Raw genomic sequence first — 25,233 nt, forward strand, 5'->3', positions numbered from 1 at the left:
CACATCACTTTGACCATATGATACTCACACAAGAAACAGTAACCCCAAAAGAAAGTCACTTTATTCATAATTGTCTATGTGGTTCGAGATGTTTAACCATATACTCCCACACAAGTTTATGGCCATCTAATAATTGAAATCAACTCACCAAAACAAACCATAAAACATATCAAAACAGCTCGGTTAACTCACGACGTCATATGGTATCCCCCCTTGATAGCACTCATATACGTGTAGGTAAAGCTGATAATTGAGTGATTAATAACTCGCATTCCCGAAGTGATAACGGAGACCTAAATTTATTTATCATAAAGTTTCATCAAGATTTTCAATTGGTTAAGTGGACTTGCCCATCCGGTGAATCTATATAGTGGTTCTCCAAGGAGCCTGAAGTCAAAAAAATTGGTATAGTGGGCAGCAAACTGTTTTTTTACCATATCTCTTAGCTCATGCGTGTTCTTCACAAGACACCAAAGAGAAAAAATGGTCTAAATGATATGTTTTATCTCCGGTATAAAGGGTTCGGGTTGATTCAAAATGGTTTGTGATTTATGAGCAAAACAGTATTCCTACCGTCTCTATGACGTGAAACGAAAAGCACTTTTTATGCACGTCCGTGATCATAAATGCAATATGTGCATAAATTAACGTGTTAAACATGACGAAATAATCATGGGGCAACTTCATACACACTCAGTTAATCCGTGCACGCACTCGTATACAAAAAACAATCACCAAAAGGGTGACTACGCAGCAGAAAAACAACGTAGAGAGAGAAAGATGTTGGCCATGGAATTTTGAGCTTCTCACCGTGCTTTAGAATTCGGGTTGGTTCAAAATGGTTTGTGATTTATGACCAAAACAGTATTCCTACCGTCTCTATGACGTGAAACAAAAAGCACTTTTTATGCACGTCCGTGGTCAAAACACATCATGTGCATAAACTAACGTGTTATACATGAGGAAATAATCATGGGGCAACTTCATACACACTCAGTTAATCCATGCACGCACTCATATACGAAAAATAATCACCAAAAGGGTGACTACGCAGCAGAAAAACGACGTAGAGAGTGAAAGATGTTGGCCATGGAATTTTGAGCTTCTCACTGTGCTTTAGAATTGATTTGGGGCTGTCGAAAGGCTTCTTGCTTTTCCGCAAGAGAGCAGTGATGAGAGCTATGTAGAGGTATCCGCCATGAAAGCTTCCGGAGAGCGCGTACACCGTGAAACAAGAGAGAAGATAGTAAGCAAGTAGAGAGAGAGTATTCTTCTTCTTCCTCCTCTTCTTCTTCTTCTTCTTCTTCTTCTTCAAAGAGAAGAGTTTATGGAGATGGTGATGAAGATCTTGCACCACTCCGTATAATAGATAGGTAATTCTGACGTCAAGGCAAGAGAGCTTCCGCGTTTGAGAGTGTATCTATCTCCTCAAAGTGAAGGAAGATAGGTCTTTATATAGGCTCTCAAGGCCAAAATCACAAGCCAAGAATAGAGTGAGCAAAGAGAGATAAGTTTGTGCACGTTCGTGGCTTTTTTTCTTAGTTTTTTTATTTTTTATTTTTTTATTTTTTTTAAATACAGACACGAATTTCGATGTGCGATTTAGAGACTCTAAGAAGACGCTTGGCTTCCAAGAAGAGAGTTCTAAACTAAGCTCCTCCTCTCTCTTTTCCAAAAAGACTCTTTCTTTTTAAAAAACAAGCCTTTGGTTTTTGGTGGTCAAATCTCCCACTTACCATTCAAATTTTACATCAAATTGACCATCCGAGCAATATCTCGCCAACTAATGGAAACCGTAGCTAGACTATGCCACACCGTAATATCCGAACATAGTTATGACTTTCTAATATTTTCATCAAGTATCTTAAATCAAAATTCGATGAAATAGATATTGAAATTTATTTCTCTTATTTTAAAAGAGACCCAGAAATTGGGGATCTTACAGAACACTTGTTTAACACCTCAATATAAGCCTATGACTTTCATTGAGTTTGAACAAAATTTTTCCAGTTTACACTTAAGTTCTCGACAATCAGTACAAAATTCAGTTTCTAGCAAGTTTTTGGTCAGTTTGGTGATCCAAATTCTATGGGCCTTTACAAAAGATGTTTGTACACATGTATAGAGTCTCTACTATCAACCTTGGTCACTTTTGAGCTAAAAGCAAATAATCACGATTATTTACTTTAGGCCTAAAATGAACACTTTTTTGAACTTTTTCACTGGACAGTCTTTTCATGAGCTATTTTAAAACTTTGAGTCAAGTCAAAACTTAATTTGGCCTAAAATATCAAGAAAAAGTAAATAATCTGTGTTTTTGCAAACTCTTGAAATTTTTACCTCAATGCGTCCTTAAGCTTATCCACTGGTTCATACAACTTTAAGCATACTCTCCGATCGAATTCAATGGTGGACAATCTTCCGGTGCTATATCTAGCGGTAGACCTAAAATTTTGCAACTTCACATAAACAACTCACAATTGATTCTTTTGGAGAGGGCAATGTTCTGAAATCCACCTCGGATTCTACTTACCTTACTCCTAGATTCTACTACAATGGGATTGTGGAAAATATCCACAAACCCTCATTTTTTTATTTTTTATGGTTTTTTGAGCCTTGATCTTAAGATTTGTCTCGTCCATCAATCATGCTCAAAATCCTAATCTAATCCTACAATCCTAAAAGGTACTTAGCAAGTACAACCTACTTCCAAGCTACCTCTACACAGCAAAGACGACAATCTTAAGCTATGCGGTTTTGAAAAGAAAGTTTTGACTCTAGGTGATCCTAGAGGAAGTTAAAGGATAACTTCACAAGACGCTCGTGTTTTTCCCTAGTTTAGGTCTCTTCGATCCCCGACAACGGCGCCAAATGTAGGACGGGTGTCTAATCTCACTCCTATCTTATTGTAAACATATCGAGAACCATGAATATAATTGTCAATCCATGGGATGAAGCTGACTCGACTAGTGCATAGAGGCTACAAGAGGTTGTCAATATTTTGGAAAACAACAAACAACTCTCATCTAACTCAAGGTACACTCAAATGACTGAAACCACCAAAAGCTAATCGCTCATCAGCAAACAAATCACATCCGTTACAGCATCAAACGATATCCAAACATTACAAAATCTCTAGGACATGTTTATAAGACCTAAGCACACATGCTTATGGTCTCAAATCTCACTTTAGGTCAAGTGCAAAAATTGCAATTATTAATAGCAGTGAGTTTTTGACCTAGTCGTTCTCGACCCAGAATGCATCTAAATGCTTACCAATGATGCCCCAATACCCCGCCTATACTTATTTTATGATTTTGAAGCTTAAATTCCTACTTATAATGAAATTAGGCCGCGGGTCGGTGACGCCAAAAGCTACGGATTACCATGAAATGCTTACATCAATGCATAGAGTTCTTACTTACTAAAAGGTCAGTGGTAATGTGTGTGCTAGTCTCCACCCAACCGTGCTATCTTATAGCCTCTCCCTAGCATACACATTGTCCGGCGCTGCCGGTGACCTTGCCTATAGGACCCATGTCCTTACATTACTCCCCCCTTGGAGAATAGTTTTCATCCTCAAAAACGAACGTAGAAAAATGTATCTTAAGTGCGGAGACATTCTCCCATGTAGAACCTTCTTCAGGTCTATCTAGCAATTTTACCAACACCTGTCGTCTGACATGATGTCTGGTGCGAAGCTCATGAGAATCCAAAATCTTTTCCGGCTCATGAGGAATGCTTGGCGGTTCGATAAGGTCAACTAACACACCTGTGTCAATGACATTATCATTCTGTCCTAGCTGTTTTCGTAAACGGCTAACATGAAAAACGGTATGAACTCCTGATTTCTCTGGGAGAACTAACTTATAGGCCACTTGACCTATACATTTGAGAATGGTAAACGGTCCACAATAGCATGGTGAAAGTTTATCAATTTTTCCCATCTTCAGACTTTCTGAATGCTCCGGAACTTTGAGAAAAACCTTGTCTCCTTCTTCAAAAGTAGCAAGACGACGATGCTCATCTATGTACTTATTATATCAATCTTGAGCTTGCTTAACAATCTGTTGAGCAACGCGAAGCATGTCAAAATGGTCTTGGAGAAAATCCTACGCTTGTTGTATCTTCTCCTTAGCCAACCCCACAGTAACGGGTGATCTAGGTTGAAATCCATACAAAATCATAAATGGACTAAACCTTGTAGTCACATGCTTTGAACTATTATAAGCAAAGTCCAATATAGGTAAGTAGTCTTCCCAATTGGTTTGCTTCTTGCTAACGTAAGCTCGTAACATATCCTCTAGCACTTGATTAACTCTTTTGGTTTGACCATCCATTTTTGGATGATCAGTCGTACTTAGATTAAGTTTAGTTTCCAACGTTGGAACACAGCTCTTTAGGCGTGATTATCAAAATTTCGATCTCTGTCACTAATGATACTAGCTGGAAGACCGTAGAGTTTATATATATGCTCTACAAATAGCTGTGATAATTCCGGTGTCTTAACCGTAGTCTTAGTGGGAATGAATCGACCCATCTTTGTGAGATGGTCTACAATTACCCAAATAGCATCATGGCCATGATTTGTAGTAGGTAGTCCTACCACAAATCCATAGAGATACTCTCCCACTTACCTTGTGGAATCTCTAAAGTATGTAAAAGGCCACCTACCTTGAGGCGCTCTGCCTTATTAACTTGGCACTATTGGCAATTTAGTACGTACTCTTTAACATCATGATATAAGCCCGGCCAATAAAATTGCTATCGAACTAAGGCATACGTCTTACAAATATCTGGATGACCAGCACTTGGACTATCGTGACTCTCAAACTCCTTGGCTTCTTTAGCACTCATACGATAAGGTGGTTTACTCACCGGTTTAGTGCCTGGCAAGACATCTATGCCATGTTGCACATCACTTGTAGGGGGTAAACCCGGTGGTAAATCACTTGAGAACACATCACTATACTCCATGAGTGAGTGAGTCAACTTTTTCCGTGCAAAAGGAGAAAGTAAACTAGAGTTATGCTAGGATGGAGAATCTTGTAATTCCTATAATGTTAGTTTTACAACATTTGCACGTTGCGCTATAGAATTCAAATTGAGAGCACTTTGCTCATTAGATTTGTTAACACTTTGTTTATCATTAGAATTTATTGCACTTTGCATACCATTACTAGAGTTCACCGGACTTTGCTCTTGAGAATTCACAAGACTTGAGAATTCACCGGACTTTGCTCTTGAGAATTCACAAGACTTCATTAGGAAAAATATGAACCCTCTAGGGGCCCTTTGGGATTAAGGTTAATTAGAGGTCAGCCAATAGGAAGAGGGTGGTGGACACACTCTATACCCTCAAAAAAGTAGGGGGACAAGGTAGCCTTACACCTCTTAATTGTCTCTTACTTAGTGAGAAGGTAAGGGAGGTGGCTAGGGGAAAGAGGGGGGGGGGGGACCACTTTGACCTCTTTTCCCCCACTTTTTGGCCCGGATTTAAAAATACACTAAAAATTTCAAATTTTCAAAAATTTTTAAATTTCAAGTTTGCCCTCCTTAAAAGGTCCCCAAACCTATTTCATGGTCAAAAAAGTATTTTTGACCTTCAAAAGTTAAAAACGTGTACTAAAAAATCCAAAAAATTGATTTTTTTAAAAAACAAATCAAAACATCATTTTCACCCTCCAAACTCTTTCCAAACTTATTCTATAGCTAAAAAGTGTTTTTCTCTCTCTACAAACCTTTTTCCAAGCTCTCCATTGCTGCAACAACCACATGCACCCCCTATAGTCCATCATTATCTCTCTGCTAGCTTTCTTCCACCTCCATTGTAGCACCAAGCAAGCTCCTCCTCCATCTCTTCCCCTTACCCACCACATAGTTTCACACCAAGCTAGCTCCTCTCCCTTCTCTCATCTCCATTACAACATGAAACAAGATTCTACTCCTTCTACTTTCATTCACTCACACTACATGGAAACCTCTACTCCCGAAGGTGGCAAAAGTATGAGCTCACATGAGTTGCATACCACAACAATAGGAGGTGTGAATATCGTGTGGGCATTGCAAGGGTTCATCTCCAACATAAAGATAGAATGGTAAGAAAACTATCCTTGTAGCTTACATTCAGAGCTTAACATCATCTCCATCTTTAAGTTTATCATGCTGGAGAGAATTAACCTCTTTATGGATTTCAGTGTTTAGGCTTCACACTTCATAACACTGGGTGGTGCTATTTTGTTGATGACTTTGGTGCGCCATCTATAGTTGTGTAGCATGTGATTTGAGTCTCACAATAGAGTGATTTCCATCTTTGCACATGGTTGCTTGCTCATGTCCTCTTAAAACAAGTTGAATCTGTAAGTAAGCTGTGTTATCTATGGAGAGTCGTCAAAGATTTTTCTTGTAATTATTGTCATTAGATAATTGGAATGATATCATTTTGTACTTTATAACTTTGTGCTCACATAATCTTTTGTTTACTTACAGATTCAACTTGTTTTAAGAGGACATGAGCAAGCAACCATGTGCAAAGATGGAAATCACTCTATTTTTGTTCCTTGAGGAACCTTTCACTACCATGTTAAAAGATTTTGATAAGAATAGTAGGTGTTTTTTAGAATCTTGAACCAATAGGGACTCTCTAGGAGCTCTCATAGAAGCCATCCATATAGTACTACTATCTTCCCTAGTGTCATAGACACACAAATACTCAAGTGTATATGAATCTCTAGATGAGGAAGACAAATACTTGTAAGATAAGCCTAACAGCAACAACATTGTCTCCATTTGTAATTATTTTTCATGAGGCTGGATTCCTCTATAAATGCAATATAAATATGTTTTTTTGTTAAATGGTGTCGCATTGAGTGAGAGTATTTAATTTAGATTAGTGAAGTTTCATACAGATCCGAGAAATATTGTTTACTTTTATGGATATTTTGATTTGCCTGTACGATGATTCAAGTCGCAAGTCTTAATCACTCCACCTTGAAGAAATTCAAGCAATATTTTGATTTCAGTTTAATCATTAATGGTTATTCTTATTAAAGTGGATCATAAACTTTGTCAAGATGTCCTCATTTGGGGATGTTGAATATATATCATTAGCAATGTTTCACAAGAACACTAGGTGGACACAAGGAAGTAAAAATTGGCTCCTTGTTTGGTCGATTTCTAGTGTTTAATGTTTAGTGCACAGGATTTGTGAGGCCGTTGTCATGGGGAGTTCACTAAAGTATATGTAACATAACACATGTGTTCAACAGAAGGGATTTTATATTCTTGTAAAGTTGCAGAAACATGTGTAGATAAGGCCTATAAGGGGTACTTTTAATCCATTCTAGTGAACGCACATGATATAGGAAAATTTTACATAGTGAATGCTCCGGACCTTTGAACACAAAGAAAGGGGGGGGGAGCTCTAATTACATCTGAGTGAAAAGAAGTGGAATTTGTACTATCATGTTGCATAAAGATTTGCTTTCACTTAATCTAAAAAAAATTTGGTATCCTGGGGTGCAGACAAGGCCATATAATGCAAAAAAAGGAGTGGCCACAAGCGCGCGTAGTGAGCCATCCAAAACTGCTGGATGGGCCATATGTGGGCCCTTGTGGCCACCCTTTTTTGTATAATTAGGCTATTGCTGCACTCCAGAACCCTGGAAAAGATGAGATGAACCTAAATTGAACTTTTCAAGCGCATTATGCCTTCCTTCAACTCAACTTACTAGTTCCCTGGACCAAAGGGAAAATCACATTGGACAGTATAAAAATCTAGTCTCATGCTGCATAAACATGTGGTTTCATCAAATATTAACATTCTTGCTATTATAAGGGGCAGACAAGGCCATATAATGCAAAAAAAGGGTAGCCACAAGGGCGCGCAGGTGAGCCATCCAAAACTGTTGGATGGGCCATCTGCGCGCCCTTGTGGCCACCCTTTTTTTTGCATAATTAGGCTATTGTTGCACTCCAGGACCTTGGAAAAGGTGAGATGAATTTAAAATTTAACTTTTCAAGCACATTATGCCTTCCTTCAACTCAACTTACTAGTTCCCTGCACCAAAAGGCCAAATCACATTGGTTAATATAAAAATCTAGTCTCATGCTACATAAACATCTGGTTTCATCAGCTATTAACATTTTTGCTATCCTAAGGAGCAAACAAAGCTAGAAAATGCAAAAAAAAAAAAGGGTGGCCACAAGGACGCGCAGATGAGCCATCCAAAACTGCTGGATGGGCCATCTGCGCGCCCTTGTGGCCACCCTTTTTTTTGCATTTTCTAGCTTTGTTTGCCCCTTAGGATGGCAAAAATGTTAATATTTGATTTAAATTTAACTCTTCATGGCCAAAACCACTTAACTTAAAACACATGGATAAACCGAAAAGCCAAATCACTATGGAGACAGTAGACACAACTCTTAATCATTTTGTCATTGCAAAGTCATCTGAAATGATGTGAGCCTCTACAACTTCTTGAATAGCCTCCAACGCTATTGCTTGCATTTTTTTTACTGATTTTCATAGCTTTGAAGCACCTCCTTCACCGTGTGAGTATATTTTTGATGCATGGCCATGATTCAAGTGTTAGGGTTTTTTTTTTTTTTTTTTTAAGTGTTGAACTTTTCGATTGTTTTCAACAGCTTCTAGATTTCAATCGGCTCCGAATCTGTCTGGGCTTGTCTCACATAAATTTGTTCATCTCATCGCGTTCTTCGACCATCATGTGATGAGAAAAAATCATATCTTGCTCGCATTCTCCAAAAATCAATGTGCAAGTTGACAATTTATTTAAAAATGATGTAAAACATACATTTTTTACTTTTTTCTTAATCTACGGGCTCCAACGAGCATTAAAACCATGGAATCTGAAAATACTCAAAGAACCATTGTTTTTAATTGTGTTAAGGACTGTATTTCCTACATACAAAACTTTCCCAAAATCTCGCCCTAACACCTTCAAAAGTGGCTTCCAAGGAGTGTACTCGGTCAAAATTTGAAACTGAAGAAAAACAATCAGAATGAACTCCTAGACTGTGTATAAACTTTAGAATAACCAAAATTTCCTTCAAAAAAAAGTTATGCTAAAAATTTGAAAATAGCCCCCCATTGGACTCCCCACAACGATAGAAGTCAAAGGGTTCAAGGAGAGGTATGGTGTCACAAGTGCATGGTGGGAATCTCATCGAGGTTTATTCCGTCAAGATCTCTTGTACTTTATCATGTCTTCTCATGTACAATCTTACAAAAAAAAAATGATACTTTAAATGACTACAAATCTTATTTAACTTATCAAACAATCTAAAATATGGTAGACCAAGAGTGCTCTTACACATCAACAAACAAAAAAGTCCAAACTTCTTCTCATTAACTTTGATAAACATACATTTGTGAACAACTTCCAAGGGGTAGTGAAGTCATAGTTCTTACATCCATTCCATGACATGGTATGCTCAAGGGGTGACCTATCATATAAAAATATCTCTGGTGGGGGTGCCCTCATGTTAGGAAAGGGTGTGCTGCTGATGAAAAGTTGTTGTATTGTCCTACTAGGGATCTCTCCATGTTAGCATAGTGATTTTTGGTGTAGTGGGAGCCACATTGCTTGAGGAGAGCTTTGTGCCACCGTAAAAGCTTCATGTTATGCTAGTTCCTTGAGCCATTCTTGCATTAGGATGAGATTACCCACCTCTAATAAGGATGGATTTGAAGCACCTACTTGCAAGATGTAACAAAGAAGGCTGTTTTAGAGGAAAAGTGGTGACACTTGACCTCTCTAACCTGCACCCACTGTTTCTTGTAATGCCACTGTTTTGAGCTGAAGATCTTGACATTCGTGCATCCACAAATGCAAAGAAGCACCTGCACCCATACACAACCAATTGCAATAGCCTAACAAGCCTACTTCTCCCCTCCCAAGATATTGAAGAACCATACACATTCGTCTCACCGACAGTATGACGATCTTGGGATGACCTCTGCTCACCCTCACGTGCGGCCTTCGGTGCAAACACCGCGGACAAGCAATATGTACACTTTTGTTGTGCGGAGTACATGGTGGTGGAGGGATACGATTTGTGATGTCCGTGAGTACCATGGCAATTGTTGCGTGAGGAAGCAAAGAATGAAAAGAAAGAGGGGGGAGGGAGAGGGAGGAACATGGGAGGAGAGAAGGGGCAGAGGGGGAGAGGGAGAAAGAGGGGAGGAGGAGGAGAGAAGGGGGTAGGGAGGGAGAGGAGAGGAACATGGGAGGAGAGAAGGGGGCAGAGGGGGGAGAGGGAGAGAGAGGGGAGGAGGAGGAGAGAAGGGCGTAGGGAGGGAGAGGAGAGAGAGTGAGGAGGAAGGAGGAGGAGAGAACAAAGGTTTTTTTTTTGGGGGGGATTTTTTTTTGAAAAAGTGGACTTTTAGTGTTTGTAGATTTAAAAAAATATCAAAAAATGATTTTTTGATGTGTATATATGTTGGGAGGGAATTTTAAGTCAAAAAATAAGTAAAAATAACTTTTTTGAAAAAAAGTCAAATTTTGGCTCTTAGTGACCCACGTTTTTACTGATGTGGCCACACCCCTTTACTCCCTTCACTTTCCAAAAGCTAGAGAGAGAAAGTGACCTCTTAGGTCCACATCCTACATGTGTCTAAAAAAAGGCTAGAAAAGTCTACTCAAAACTAGCTTCTTGAATGCCCTTGTCCCCTTAACCCTACACAACATTAGCCTTAATCCCTAAAAATTAGGATTCCTTACAAGGCCCATGCAAGGTTCATATTTCTCCTAATGTGGAGACAAGCAATAACACAAAAAGACTTCATCTATTAAATCTGCTTTCTGCAAAATAGAAAGCTCGGTTGTACATATAAGAGGTGCAGATAGTATATTTTTCACACCAAGCAAAAGCACATGTTTACCATTCGCCATAAAGGATAATGAGTTGTGTTCATAACTAGTGTGCAATGTGTTTCCTAAACCATGCATCCACTCCCGTCCTAAAACTACATCAGCACGATCCATGTTCATAACTTGGAAGTCAAGGGTCATCGTATGATCTTGAACAATAAGCTCAACCCCTTGAACTACCATGTCCCATACTTCTTTATCATTCCCAGACATCTGCTCCACCACATACTTGTGAGAGCAGGGAGTCTGTGTAAGCTTCAATTTCTTGACTAGCTTATAGTTCAAAAAGTTATGAGTTGCATCATCATCCACTAAAATATGAACACGTTGTCCGTTAATAGTGCCATGCATGAAAACCAAATCATGGGAGCCAAAGGTGGATTGCCACATTGAAGTAAGCACACAACACTTGTCTTTTTCTTCCATATGAAGAACCTCTACAGCACAATATTTAGGAGATGAATCTAATGTGAGGCGTTGCACCGTGTGCATGGCCTTTTCTTTGCCTTGCAAAAGAGGACAATCTTTCTTGTTATGTTGGTTCGAAAGACATTTAAAACACAAATTGTGTTTCTTTGCACACTCAAAATCGGTAGTGTTGAGAGACCCACGTGGAGTATCCCATGATTGCTTAGGCTCATTAGCCTCTTGTGGCTGTGGAGAGGTAGATTGTCTCTTATTCCTCTTGGAATGTGTGGGATATCTACCTCGCCATTGGCTCTTAGCCACATTGCTCTTAGCAAAATTATTCTTAGTGTAGGGAACATTTCCTTTCCTCTCTTTATCATTGTCATATCTTTGGACATGACTGATGGCTTCTTCCAAAGTTTTTGGATGTTGGGTCTTGACATGAAGATGATAGTCTTTGTCAAGATCCCTATTAAAACCCCGTATCTTTTGGAATTCATCTATACCTTCTAGTTTTAATATGATTTCCCGATACTTTGAAAGGTATTGTGTGAGAGAGAGGCCAGACATGCGACATGCATCCCATGCTAACCAATTCTTATCTTCTTCATTGGAGTCCAGAAACTCTTTAGAGAAAGAAGCTTGAAACGCAGCCCAAGACGGAGGATGGGCATCTATTGGAAATGTCATCCTCTACTTATAGGCCTTGCCTTTAAGAGATAGAATTGTTTCCATAGTCGTCTTTATATCCGGGGTGTGTCTCAATCTATGAATATCACTCCATTTGTGTAAGAACGTATTGACCGCATCCTTCTTGCAATCACGCTCTTCCCCGTGAAACTCAGGAATGGTGATATTCTTAAGTAATGCATGCTACCTTCTGCATCTTCTGAAGCAATTGTCTCTTGGACTCCTTGAGTCGTGCGAGCTTGGTTCCCTTGAACCATGCCACTTGTGGCTCCTTGAGCCGTCTGTGAATTCATAAATTTCACAACTCCATAAGATTGGTAACATTTGCATTGAGTGCAGAGAGGTTGCATTCAATTACGCTTTGGTGATTTTCCAAAGTCTTAAAAGCAGCCATATCTACAAGGCCATGATCTCTTAGATCATCGTCATCATGCATATTAGTGTCAGCCGCACCCGTGGTGCCCTGATTTTGATCTACGTGCTCAAAATCAAACATGTGTGTAGGTAGGATGTCCTCACTGGCCATGGTAAACACACATTAATGCAAAGAGAGAGGAAAAACATCAACTTGTACCTTTTTAATTGAAGTCTTTGTGTTTTGTATGCTCCACGATTTGCGTTGCATGCGAACCTCACCTTGCGAGAATTGTAGCGCTTCACGTGTCGTTCGTTGTAAGAACACCTTGGTTATTCTTCACAAAAACTAGTTTTTTTTGTGAAGGTTTTTGTTCAATTTGAAGCTACCTCTTTGAGGAAAAAAGAATTTTTGGAGGAAAACTTGCCTTCCTCCAAGAAGTGAAAAGGAAGGATGAAGCTACTTCCTTGAAGTTTGAAGCTTTCCCTCTCCTTCTAATTTTCCTTCCAACACAAGTATGCTATCTTTCCTTGTTATACACAACAAGGGTCAATAGCTTGATGGTAAAGTGTTGGCCTCTTACCACCCATGGAGTGGGTTAAGCCCTCCTTCATGCAAGGGTTAAGCGGGCCTTCCTACCTACGCAACCAATGACGCCAACGGAAGCTTTCGAAACCTTGGAGCCGTCGAGTTGTCGATGGAGTGTGCCTTGGTCGCCCGCCGTGGAGGGCGGCTACAGTTGATTGTCGTTGTCTGTCTACCCGTACTGCACACAGGTATCCGTGCATGTCTTTGTTTTGTTGCACAGCGGAGACGTCGATGTCTGCGGAACGTGGGAGAGAAGCAGTGCGTTGCATGCACATACAACCCGCTTTTCGTCTTCTCCAAAAATAGCTCAAATACCAGTGAAAGGGTGGTGGTAATGCGTGTGCTAGTCTCCACCCAACCGTGCTATCTTATAGCCTCTCCCTAGCGTACACACTGTCCGACCGTTCCGGTGACCTTGCCCAATGTCCTTACACCTACGGTTGCAACACAACAGACTGCACTGCAATGTGACAAGCGGAAAGGGAGTAGGAAGTGCGAGAAGGAGAGAAGTGAGTGCCGTTAGCTCACGCTGTGTTTCTATTATCCAAAAATTATAAAAAACTTACAAAAATTGGCTTTTATACCTTAGCCAAGGTTTTTGTGGTCAAAAATAATAATCTGGGAGCTCTAACTAAAAGCAGGTTGATACAATTTGGAAGCTTGTTGCCCCAACTCATCAATTACAATGTTTATCTAAAAAGTAGGAGTTACAACATTCCCGATTCATTAAAATAATAAGTGTTTTTACAATAAAAGCTCCAAAAAATGATATTCGAGTTATCCGAATTAGCTTGCTGTTAACACCTTTTCCCTAGAAAAATCAGGCTTGGCCTCGTATCACACCTTGAATTGCTTGGTGAACTCCATGCATCCAATGAAAACACTATATTAACCTCCCCATACTCGAACGTTACATAAAAATCATCTTTGGTGTGCGAATAACCCCATGGTGGCACAAACGGGTCACAATCAATCCGGAACACAACTTCAGGAAGAGCACGGCCTCTAAAAGTGCAGCAGCCTTCAAACCGCCACCGTTTATCATAACATCTTATGGGAATGTTGCTAACCATTGGTCTTTATGCACCTAGAGAGCTTTGACATCGCCAAAATAGAGGAATCACTTTGCGTACCCATCATGGCATCATCTCAAGATGGAATCTACCACTTTTAGCACCTTCAAGCACCCCAATTAGCAAAGCTTTGGAGCTACATTTTCCTGTTAAATGCCAACTTTGGCATACCTATTGCGACAGTACCTATTGTACTTTGCATCAAGTAACCGCCCAAGTGCTCTACTATAGCCCTACTAGCCTCCATGCATCTTCATTGGACATCTCTCTAGGTCGACCAAATCTGGTTGTACCATCATTGCCCACCCCCTAGTTGAACATTTATGCTCAACCACAGCATTATTTAAATAAACTAAGATTGCATATGGGAGAATGTGTAACATAGCTATATAGTAAGATTGCATAAGAAAAACGATATCTATAGTAGTGTATGTATAGGCAAAGAGAGAAAATTTATAATATGTATCACCCTCTAGGGTCAAATGGAAAGCCATAGGCTCCCCTAACTGTGATTGGCACTCCACCTAGATAAAAAATAAACCATTGGTCGAATTCATGCATATATAAAACATATGTGTCTGTAATCCATCTATAAACCTACACATAGAGCATGATAAAAGCTCTCCATAACATTCCTTTACTTCAACCTGTATCGAGCAATGGTCTTCGTGTACAAGATAAGTATCCCCACCCATATGAGAGACTCCTACATAGTCCCAGGCAACCACGCCGATATCCATTGAAGAGGTCTTCATATCAGAAACTCCTTGCAACGAGCATAGTATTTGACATACAACGTGCTGAAAAAAGCAACCCTTAAAAGCATAACCATCAACCCATTGGCACAAACCTGTTTGCACATCCTGGCTGTCTCTTACCATCAATCCTAAATCCATAGAGCCTCCCTCATTGACAGTTTTATCCTCGATTGCTTTCACTACATCCCAAACCTGATTATCTGCTTTGACATCACACAAAGGCTCAAGAAAAATCACATGTGCTTCTTCCTTTGACACTAGAGGAGGTGCAAGACCTTGCTTAATCTGCATATTGGCCATAGCTTTAGCAAAAAGCACCTATACTTCTTCATCTATACCAACCACTAGCTCATCAAACCCCCAATCAACCTCATCCTGAGAGCTTACCTCTACAGTCGGCAGGGCCCCACCATCCCAAGACATAAGAGAGGGTTGCCCAACCCCCTGGTCTTGGACATCATTTTCTTTTGCCTCAACTAATTCAAAAACTTCCAACTTTGTACCTACTTCTACAATTGCAACCTCTGACGCTTTCATGGTTGGCTTGATCTCTTCTACTGCATGATGATCTTTACTCTCTATCAATATATGAGAACCCACGGTATATGTTGTCTCCTCTTTATGCATATCTTTGTTTACGAACCCTTATCCTCGTTGATGAGATCCTCCTTTGAAGGCATGTATGTATAACACATAGGGGGCACCAATGAAACACGATATGGAATAGATCTTACCCATGGAGAACTTACAACCACTACATGTCGACAACTGTAAACTGCTTTTACATGCACTGCATGTTGCGGGGTCATCGAAACAACTTCATAATCACTAGGCTTAAGCAAACCCATCTCCAACTTCTTCTTCGTCTTTCTACTCTTCACTTTGGCAACGTACACTACATCCTCATAGGCCTCTGCACTAGCAAACTCCACCTTCTCTTGAATCTTGGGATGTAAGCACTCCATAAACCTCTCTAATTTGAAGTAGTTGTTGCCTTGAATTTGTGTAGCAGCTTCTAATTGCTCCCAAATATCTTCAAATTGCTTTAGAAAGGTTGCAAACTCACCACTTATATCTTTCTTCAAAACCTTCAATTTTACGTCCAATGATGGCATCACTTTGGTATGGAAAACTCACAGGTGTTTATGGATCGCGATCCATGTTTGACAAGCTTTTAGGGTGAAACTTGGGGTACCTGTTCCTATAGCATATCCTAACACATTAGTGAAGTTATTTTGAGATTTGTAAATTTTTCTCAAGTTTTTCAATTTCCCAAGTTATGGTCGAATTTGCTCTAAATTTGCCATATTTGGTTTTAGTTGGCAAATTTGATCAATTATTATGATCAATCTATTTGGGAATTCCCCTATTTGATTATTTGGAGCTGAGCAAGGGCTTAGACCCTAGTTGTCTATCAATTTTCATCTCCATTGGTGTTTGTTTGAATCCTCTAGTCTCCCTAGCAACTTTGGACCACTTTCTAGGCATTTTTAGGCTTTTCTTGAGTTACCATAAGTTCACAAGTACTCTTTACTTTTCTCTTTGATCAAAAACATGATTCTACTCTCTAACACTCTGACAATGCTGAGATTTGATAAATGAACCAGTTTACATGACCAAAGACTGAATTTTGGCACATTGCACAATTTCTAGCATGTACACAACACTTTGCACCCAATTTCTAATAATTTTTCATTTGGGGTCATGGATTGTGATCCATGTTCTGAACCCAAATTGGACAAAACTTTTGGGGTAGCCTCTAAGCATGTTCTTTAAGCTATTGGTTCACTTTTTTTTGAATTTGGGTCAAAGTTCCCATCTATGGGTCAAAATGACCATTTGGCGATTGAATTCCCAATCTACTTGGTTTTTGGTGGTTCCACTGTCCATTTCTCACCAAATTTGTAGGACACAATCCCCAAGCCATGTACAAACTAGCTGGACCAAAATTTCTTTGTTTGGGCAAGTTGGGAGTCATGGATCGTGATCCATGTTGAACATTAGTTTTTATATGTGATGGCAGCAATGGAAATGTGTTTTTCTTAGCATCATTTTGCACTACTCAATTTTGCAAAATGAAGTGGGGGGTCATGGATCACGATCCATGTTCCATCCCATTCCCAGACTGTGATGGTATGGCTTGATTCTGCTAGAAATTGGGGACATTCCTATGAACTTGTTTCTGAATTTGGACCTTGTGAGCCCTCCCAAGTGTTTTGACAGTTTCTAGAAATGTCGTCTTGGATTTGATTGATTTGGTTGTTGTAAGTGTTTTTGTACATTTTTTACCATACATAATTGTTCTCTCTCTCTCTCTCTCTCTCTCTCTCTCTCTCTCTCTCTCTCTCTCTCTCTCTCTCTCTCTCTCTCTCTCTCTCTCTCTCTCTCTCTCTCAACTATTTGACTGTAAATGAGGTTTACTTTTCCCTATTTTCCCATATGTGCTTGGTTTGTCCCAAGTGCATTGTACATACTTACCTTACTTGTCCATAATGCTCGTGTCATACCATGTGTGGCTCAAACGGCTCGTTAATTGGACGCCTAGTCGTTAATTGCTCGTGATTTTGCAATTTTGGACTATGTAAGTTGGCCCAAATTTTGGCATTTGTCAAATCCTTCTATATTTGACATGCTCAAAGCTCTTGCTTTGTAGGTTTGGTGTTTGCTTTCAGAAATCAAACCCAAATTTCCTAGCTTTGTTTATTTATTTTCTATCATTATTAGGTTAAAAAGGCAGAAAAATTTTGAAAATTATTTTTAATTGGCCAATTGGCCAAGAATTTTGCCAAAAGTTATTCCTCACGCTCATATGTACATACTCTCACTTTAGGTATATCGCCCGTCAAAATTTTTCAATATGGCTCAATATATGCCTGATAAGAGAAATATTCTGTTAAAAAGTCGATAAAAAAAGTAAAAATTAAAGTGTCAAAGACACTTTATAAATTGTACACAATCCCTCATCATCTTGCAGCTTAAGATCTTGTATTATGCTGCTCTAGCTATGGTTACTCCCCCTTCCCATTATGAGCCGTCCTAGACGAAGGTTTATGCAATGTACCTGAGTGCGAACAACGTGTATGCAAGGCAGTGGAATTGTGGCCCTATAATGCTTATGGAAGAGATGCTTTGGGCAACACTATGTTGTGCAAGATGTATGGTTCAGTGGTTTTTGTTGGTGGAGAGGTTTCATCTACACTACGTTGCTGCAGGCAAACTTGGTCTATCTATGGAAATGTCGGAGATAAATACTGGTATTTAGTAGGTTCATGGCAGAGTGCTTGAGTAGCTACTGGATGCGAGGGGCAAGAACTGCTATCAAGGAGTGTATGCTAAATGAGGCATTTAACATGTCGAATATGGTTCTGAAGCTTTAATGGTCAAAGTGCTTAAGGATTCTAAAGATCGGTGGGTTTTTCCATCAGGTGGTGCCATGTATGAAGAATGGTTGCTCAAGCTCAAAGAGTTCAAAGTCTTTTTTGTGCTTGAAGTCGAGTAGGTTGCATCTTGTCCATTCGAGGCTATTGCAAGCGGGTACGACTCAAAATATATGGCAGTTGGAATACTCTCGAGGCGCACTCTAGGATGGCATGTCTATGAGCGGCCAGTTGGATGGGAAGATGGGGCGGCACTGCAAATTACAAGGAGGAGTCTACCTAGACGCGGTTGATTGCATGGACAAGGGAAACCGGCCGATAAGAAGTGAAGTGGCTGAAGACTACAATAGGGGGAGGATTCACCGAGGGGTTGCAGGCTAGTTTTTGGCAGAGGTTTTGTTTGCAAGAGGAACTCTGGGTGCTGCAAAGAAAGACAATGACTGCCATGAGGAATGGGACCAATTGGAGGGCATGAGCTGGGGTATGGTAGTGCATGAGGGGAGGTTGCAAAGGGAAGCTTTGGTTAGGCTCAGCAGACAGGAGGGCACTACTCTCGGGGCTTTCAGTTGGTGGGAGGAATGCAGGGTCTACAGAGTTGAGGGATGGCCATGGGTAGGAAGCAAGAAGGTGACAAGGGAGACAGTTTGGAGGAGCAGTCAAGGCCATGAACGAGAGAGCATAGCCCTGCAAAGAAGAGAGAGAAGGGTTGCATGCTTCAAGGGTTACAGATCAAGGGAGTCAGTGGAAAAAACAAGGAAGAAAAGGGCGACCTAATGAGGTTCAAAGAGCTACAGAAGGGGGTTGTGCAGGGCGGCCAGGGCATGTAAATCAAGAGTGTCCATTTGCAGGACTGAGAGTCGTCAATGGTGGGGAAGAGCCGGCAATACTGAGGAGGCCGTTTTTTTAAGAAAAGCATCCGTATACACCTTCTAAATCAAAAGCTAGCTACTTTGACATTGTCATTACCTCTATTTTTTATGCTTAAGTGAATGTTACCTCTCTCTTTCTCTTGTCCACATGCATGTCATGTATCTGAGTGATTCTACTGCATGTAGGGCATGAATATAGGGTACAAGTTATGGTGTGTGTTGAAAGAGTGGATGATCTCTGTATGGTTGTGATATATGCGTGGAGGATGAAAGCTTGAGGGCCAACTGGATGTCTGTCAATGATCTTGGGGTGTACGAGGGTGTCAAGACTATTTATATGTGAGTGTATGGTGCTATTAAGGGTCAAAGGTTGAGATAATTGATTGCGTGCTTTGCGACCGGGTGTATACAATTAGGGCTGGTCGGGTTTGGGCTTGGACAAAAATTGTTAGCAGATTGGGTCTCTGTGTGTATGTTAAATAGGGGATAGGGGTGTTGTGGAATCATTGGGCTATAGAGAGGCATTCACTGAGTGTGTTGGGTGTATTCCCATTTCCCCCTTTCCATCTTGTGGTGCCCCCATGGAGGAACCACTGATTGCTTCTTGACAAAGTGTTCATGAATCAAGATGAAGCAGGAATTTGGTCCGGTGTTCAAAGGAGATGAAGATGCAGACAATTGGATTGCCGATTTGAGTTATATATGTTGACAGTACTACGGATGCCAAGTGATGAAGCAAAGCTCCAAACTCTACCTTTGGCACCACGAGGTAAAGCAAAGCTTGGTTTGATGGCTTAGAAGATGCACACAAGCATAATTGGATCAGATTTTGCGAGCAATTTCTACAAAGATATCAAAGGTTTGGAGCAGGATGTAAGTGCAAATTTCAATACCTTTGTTGATATATTTGAAGCTCATTGGGGGGATTTGATGGCTGCTACGCAAGCAACCAATGCGGGATACTTTAAGCTGGAAAAGTTTTTATCGTGCTTGCATCCTTATGTTCGTGAGAGAGTGGACTATGAACATCCAAGGACTTATGACGAGGTTGTCGGAGTCACCAAGGTAAAGAGCCAAAAAATGAAGAAGAAGATGGAGGCAGGATTGTTGCAGTCTACAATCATGGGCAACCAGTGGACCTAAGCTCACACAGATGAGTGAACATCAAGAGGTAAAAACTCCTTTTATCGATATGCATTTGATCAAAGCTCGTGAAAGTGAATCCATGCTAGAAGAGGTGCAACAAGTACCAATAAGGGCTCAAAAAAAGCAGAGAGACATATTCAAAGTGCTACCCAATTTGCTTGCTCAAGAGAACGAGGTGATAAAAGATCTTGAAGAAGAAGTATTTGTTCCAGAATCGGCAGCAAAAAAGGTAGCAGAGGTGTCCAAACTGGTGAGTTTGGAAGAGGAGTCCGGAAGTTCCTCAAGCTCCAACAACAATTTAGACACACATAGCACATGGGAGACAGGGTCTATATCTTCAAGGTATGAAACTTATGATGTTTTTCATGTGGATGAAGTGATGAAAGATGTATATGATTTGCCTGCCAATCTATTGAAGTTCGAAGAGAAGCATAGTGCAAGTGTGGAGATGCTTTGTGTGAATCTGCCAGTCAAGCTGCCTTCTCTTGTGTCTTGTGGTGGTGAGTTCTTGCTAGAAGAAGTATGGTTTGATTGTGAATCCAACTTGGCTCAAGAGCAGGTTTTTGAGGATGACTTGCAAGATCTAGAAACAGAAGCAATGGTATGTCAAAGTGATTTATCTATGCATGGGGTGGGGAAACCTTGCCTTGATGGGCATGTCGAGGTGCACTTTGAAGTTTTGTAGATTGTGTGTAGCAGTGGAGAGATAGCTCCTAAAGATGACTCTATGAAAAGTGGTACGGATGCAGCCCATGAGAGCGAGGCTCCATGCCAAGAAGAAGGTACCACCAACTTTGCAGGTGATGAGGTATTTGAAGAATAGGTTGAAGCTCTAGCAAGTCATACTCTTGGGTATGAAGAGTTGGTTTTGGAGCCAATTTTAGAGGATTTGTTGGATACAGGTCTGCAAGTACATACAGAGTTGGCTATGCAGCAGACTCAAGCAAATGGCAAGGCATTGAAGTTATGTTTGGTGTTGTTGATAGATATGTTGTTACAGGTTGCATTGCAAGGTGTAATGGGCAGGTTTCAGTGCTCGTAGATAAAGGATATGCTATGTAAGGTTCTCTATCAAGTGACAAGACAGCTGCTACATGTGCTTCAAGTGATGGAAAGTATGTTTACAGTGGGCAGGAAGGCTTATGGATGCACGGTGCTGAAGAACTATGCTACGGAGAGAAGTTGAAGTGGTATGTCTATTGGCCTACGAGTGCAAAGAAATTCTTGAATATCCATGCTTTACAGATGGATGGTCGTGGCCAACGCTTTATTTTTTATCCAGGTGGAGATTACACTATGCTTGGGAAAGCTTTCAGCTTTCCATTTGACCCTGGAGGGTGATGCAGATTATGATTTCTCTCTACACTATCTATACACCCACTGTATATATCATTTAGTTTAATTATGTAGTAATTTTATATCATTTTCTCTTTATACAGACTTATTTTACCTAAATAATATTGTGGTTGAGCATGAATGCTCAATGAGGGGGAGGGCAATGATGGTGCAGCTAAACATGGTCGACTCTTAGACATGCAAGAAGCAGATATATGGGGCAGAGCAGGTGGACGATACAATCCTTGGACATGTGTTTGATGCAGGGTACAATAAGCACTGATAGCCGTTTTTTGGCTCTCCATAATTGCCATAGTAAGTTACTCCACCCTACCAAATTCACCCAAACGCTATGGCTATCCCTACCATTTCACTGTACATAGGCGTGTGTGAGTTAGGGGGCTTTTCCCATATCTTCTTAAAAACCCTCAGCTAGCTAGTCATTGGGTTAGTTGAGCCAAAAAAATAAAAGTATATTATGGCCTCTTTGTGTGTAAATATTTCATTGTATATATGGCCTAAATATAGGGATTTTTTATAATTATTTTGGTATTTTATTTAAATATTTCTACTTAGGTGTGTGTTTTATTAAACCTATGTACACCTTCTTTCTTCCTCTTACACCATAATTATATTTTTTGCCAATATGTACATACTCTAACCTCATATTTTTCCTTTATACAAATCACTCCCACATTTTCACCTTCACCCTCGTGAAAACAAAAAATTGATTTCTACTCATTGGTTACTTTTATTATATTATTTACTTGCATACCTTTTCCTCTTTCACCCAAAATAATTCAAGGAGGGACCATATCATATGATTCCAATATCTTTCCATATCCATAACTCCTCCATATTTTTATTATTATTTTTACTCATTATTCTAACACCATGTGCTCATTGAGCTAAAGTCCATAAATAGTCCATACACTAGTCCCACCATGTATATATTTCTTTATTCACCAATAATCCTCCTCCATGCATGGGTCAAGGGCAACTTGGATGCTTTGTATTATAATATGACAAAGGAGGGGCTCACTCTTGGATGCATTGTACAAATTCAACAAAGGAGGGGGCCACTAAAAGACTTTTGCAGGCATAAAAAACAGGCTTTTTGGTGAGAATTTTGGCACCTATCTCCACTCCGAATTTGGAGCAGTTGTCAAAAGAGAAAATGTAGCCCACGCTTTGAATAATCATCTCAAATTTTTTCATGATTTTTGGAGCTACCAGCGGTAAGCTATGATTTTTTGAGTGGACCCCAGTCTGTCCACTTTTCTCACAAGTAGCCCTTAGTCTTCTCTCACCCTTCCACACACCTACTCACTCTTAGACATCCCTCCCTCTCCTTCCCTCACTCAAACCTGCAATTTCCATGGCTTCTCCCACCCTCTTCACCATTACCCTTCTCTCTCATCCCTATAGTTCTTTTATGAACCTCTACATACATACACCCTCTCCATGTCTCTCTCTATTGCTTCTTTGTTACAATTTCATTTACCTCTCCTAAAAATATCTAAAATTCAGCATCTTAACCATGATAACTTCTGAAAATTGAGGATTTTTCATCAACAAATCCTCTTTTCATCGTGGTGGTCAACCGTGGCGGCGGCGTAAAGAAGCGAAGAAGAAGAAGAAGACCAGCGGTCATTTTTTCCACAATCTACACAAGGGTGAGTTCAAGCTTCTTCAAAGCTTCACCATCTCAATGATTCTCTTTTAATTCACCCCTCTTCCTTCATCAAATCAACTCATCCTACCCATTGTAAATGTATCACTAACAATTCTAGTGATTATTACCACTAACAACTAACTTCTCTTGTAAAAATGCACCCACACTATCAACATATGGAGTAGGCAACGGCACAAGTAAACCAAATTCACTCACTCCCATGGAAGTTTCTCTCCTTTCACCACATCAATAATTCTCTTACTTGAGCCCACATCCATCTGACTCAAGAGAAAAGAGAGACCCCATTCTCATTTGAAATTCATAAAAATTCATAATCCTTGATCTTTCCTAATAAAATTGATTAGGCTTAATCCTAATCAAGGCTTCTAAAATCTATAAATAGAACGCATTCCTCCTTGTAAAAGACATCACTATACCATTGCACACTAGATTGAGCGTACCACACGCCAGTTCTATCTTGGTTGTAAAGAGAGAGTAAGCTTTCTATACACCATCACCTTGGTGCATAGAAAAGCTTGAGCTAGTTTGAGTGAGTGCGAGTATAAGATATTCTTCCTACCATTGTTGTATCTACCCCAACATCAATGAATTGGTCGTTTTGGGTGCAATTCATGTCCAAATGCTCACGCTTCTCCTCCAATTTGGCTTGGCAAACTCATTCAGCTTCATAAGGTGAGTTGTTTCATTGAAGGTTGTTGTTTTGTTGCTTGTGATTCATTGGCTATTGTTTGGCTACCATTGTAAGAGGGTGGATGGTGAGAGGGCTCCCATAACCCTAAGACAATGTGCTAGTGATGCTATAACCAAATCTTTTCACTTGATTCCGCAAGCTCTAAGTTCCTTTTTGTGCAAAATATAAAGTTGAAGCTAAGTTGTACACCATCTCTCTCTCTCTCTCTCTCTCTCTCTCTCTCTCTCTCTCTCTCTGTGTGTGTGTGTGTGTGTGTGTGTGTGTGTGTGTGTGTGTGTGTGTGTGTGTGTGTGTGTGTGTGTGTGTGTGTGTGAGAGTGTTCCATTGGTGTTAGGGTTAGTGTAAATTCATTGCTTGTTTGTGGGTTGCTCTAACGATTCTCCTCTTTTGCGTCCTAGTTCGCTCTTAAACTAGGTGGTGCCCCTTGTGTAGTTGGGATTTGGCTGTGGGTTTGTTGTTTTGGTTTGTGTTGTGTTTTGCCCCAGCCCCATTGAGCAGCACGGGAGCCTTGAAGGGTGTCTAGAGGTTGCTCTTCTTGTTGCCCGCCCCGGACCGCCTCAGCACCACCGGGATGTGTATGCACGATGCGGTTTTTAGCAGGTAAAAGGTGCTTGAAGGCTCATATTGAGGAGCTCCTCACTCGAGAGGTTAAGGCGGCTCAAGAGTTTCAATAGTGGTAACAGTCTTCATCTCTCTTGGCGGGTATCTCATCATCCAAAAAGCAATTTTGCAAAGCATGGCGTCCATGAGGCCATCCATGCGAGAGATTATTTTTGTGAAGTACTTTACGAGGCATGCTAGGATGAAGTTTTTCCGACGATCAATCCAAGATAGTGATGGATGTGGGAACGAATACCACAAGCTCAAAGCTAATAATTGAAAGAGGAAAAAAAATGGACCACCAATGCTGCATGGAGGCACTACTACACTCGACCACCAGCATGGGGAGACAGGTCGGCAGACACAGATAGCACTTGGGAGATAGGGTCTATATCTTCAAAGTATGAAACTTTTGATGTTTTTCATATGGATGAAGTGATGAAAGATGGCCCAAAGTGCTAACTTTGTGGAGAGCATCGATCTTTTTAGATCATCAATCGGAGCTTTGCTTGCTGAGATATTGGCAGTTTAAGTTTCCTCAGGGGCCAGCTCTGCACCAATTTGGTCGCCTCGGTGAGTGTGCCAACTGGGAGTTTTTGGCTTTTGGCCAGGTTCTGGAATGCGGTGCACGTAATAGGGCAATAAGCGGTCAAGGAGCATCTTGTCCGGAATGTCATCTCATGTAGTGCATTCATAGCGGGGTATGATGGCAGAGTTGTGCTCGACACTGCTTTGGTCGATATATGGGCCGA

This window comes from Adiantum capillus-veneris, chromosome 20 (genome assembly GCF_014529385.1).
Source record: "Adiantum capillus-veneris isolate H3 chromosome 20, ASM1452938v2, whole genome shotgun sequence".
Classification (NCBI taxonomy): domain Eukaryota; kingdom Viridiplantae; phylum Streptophyta; class Polypodiopsida; order Polypodiales; family Pteridaceae; genus Adiantum; species Adiantum capillus-veneris.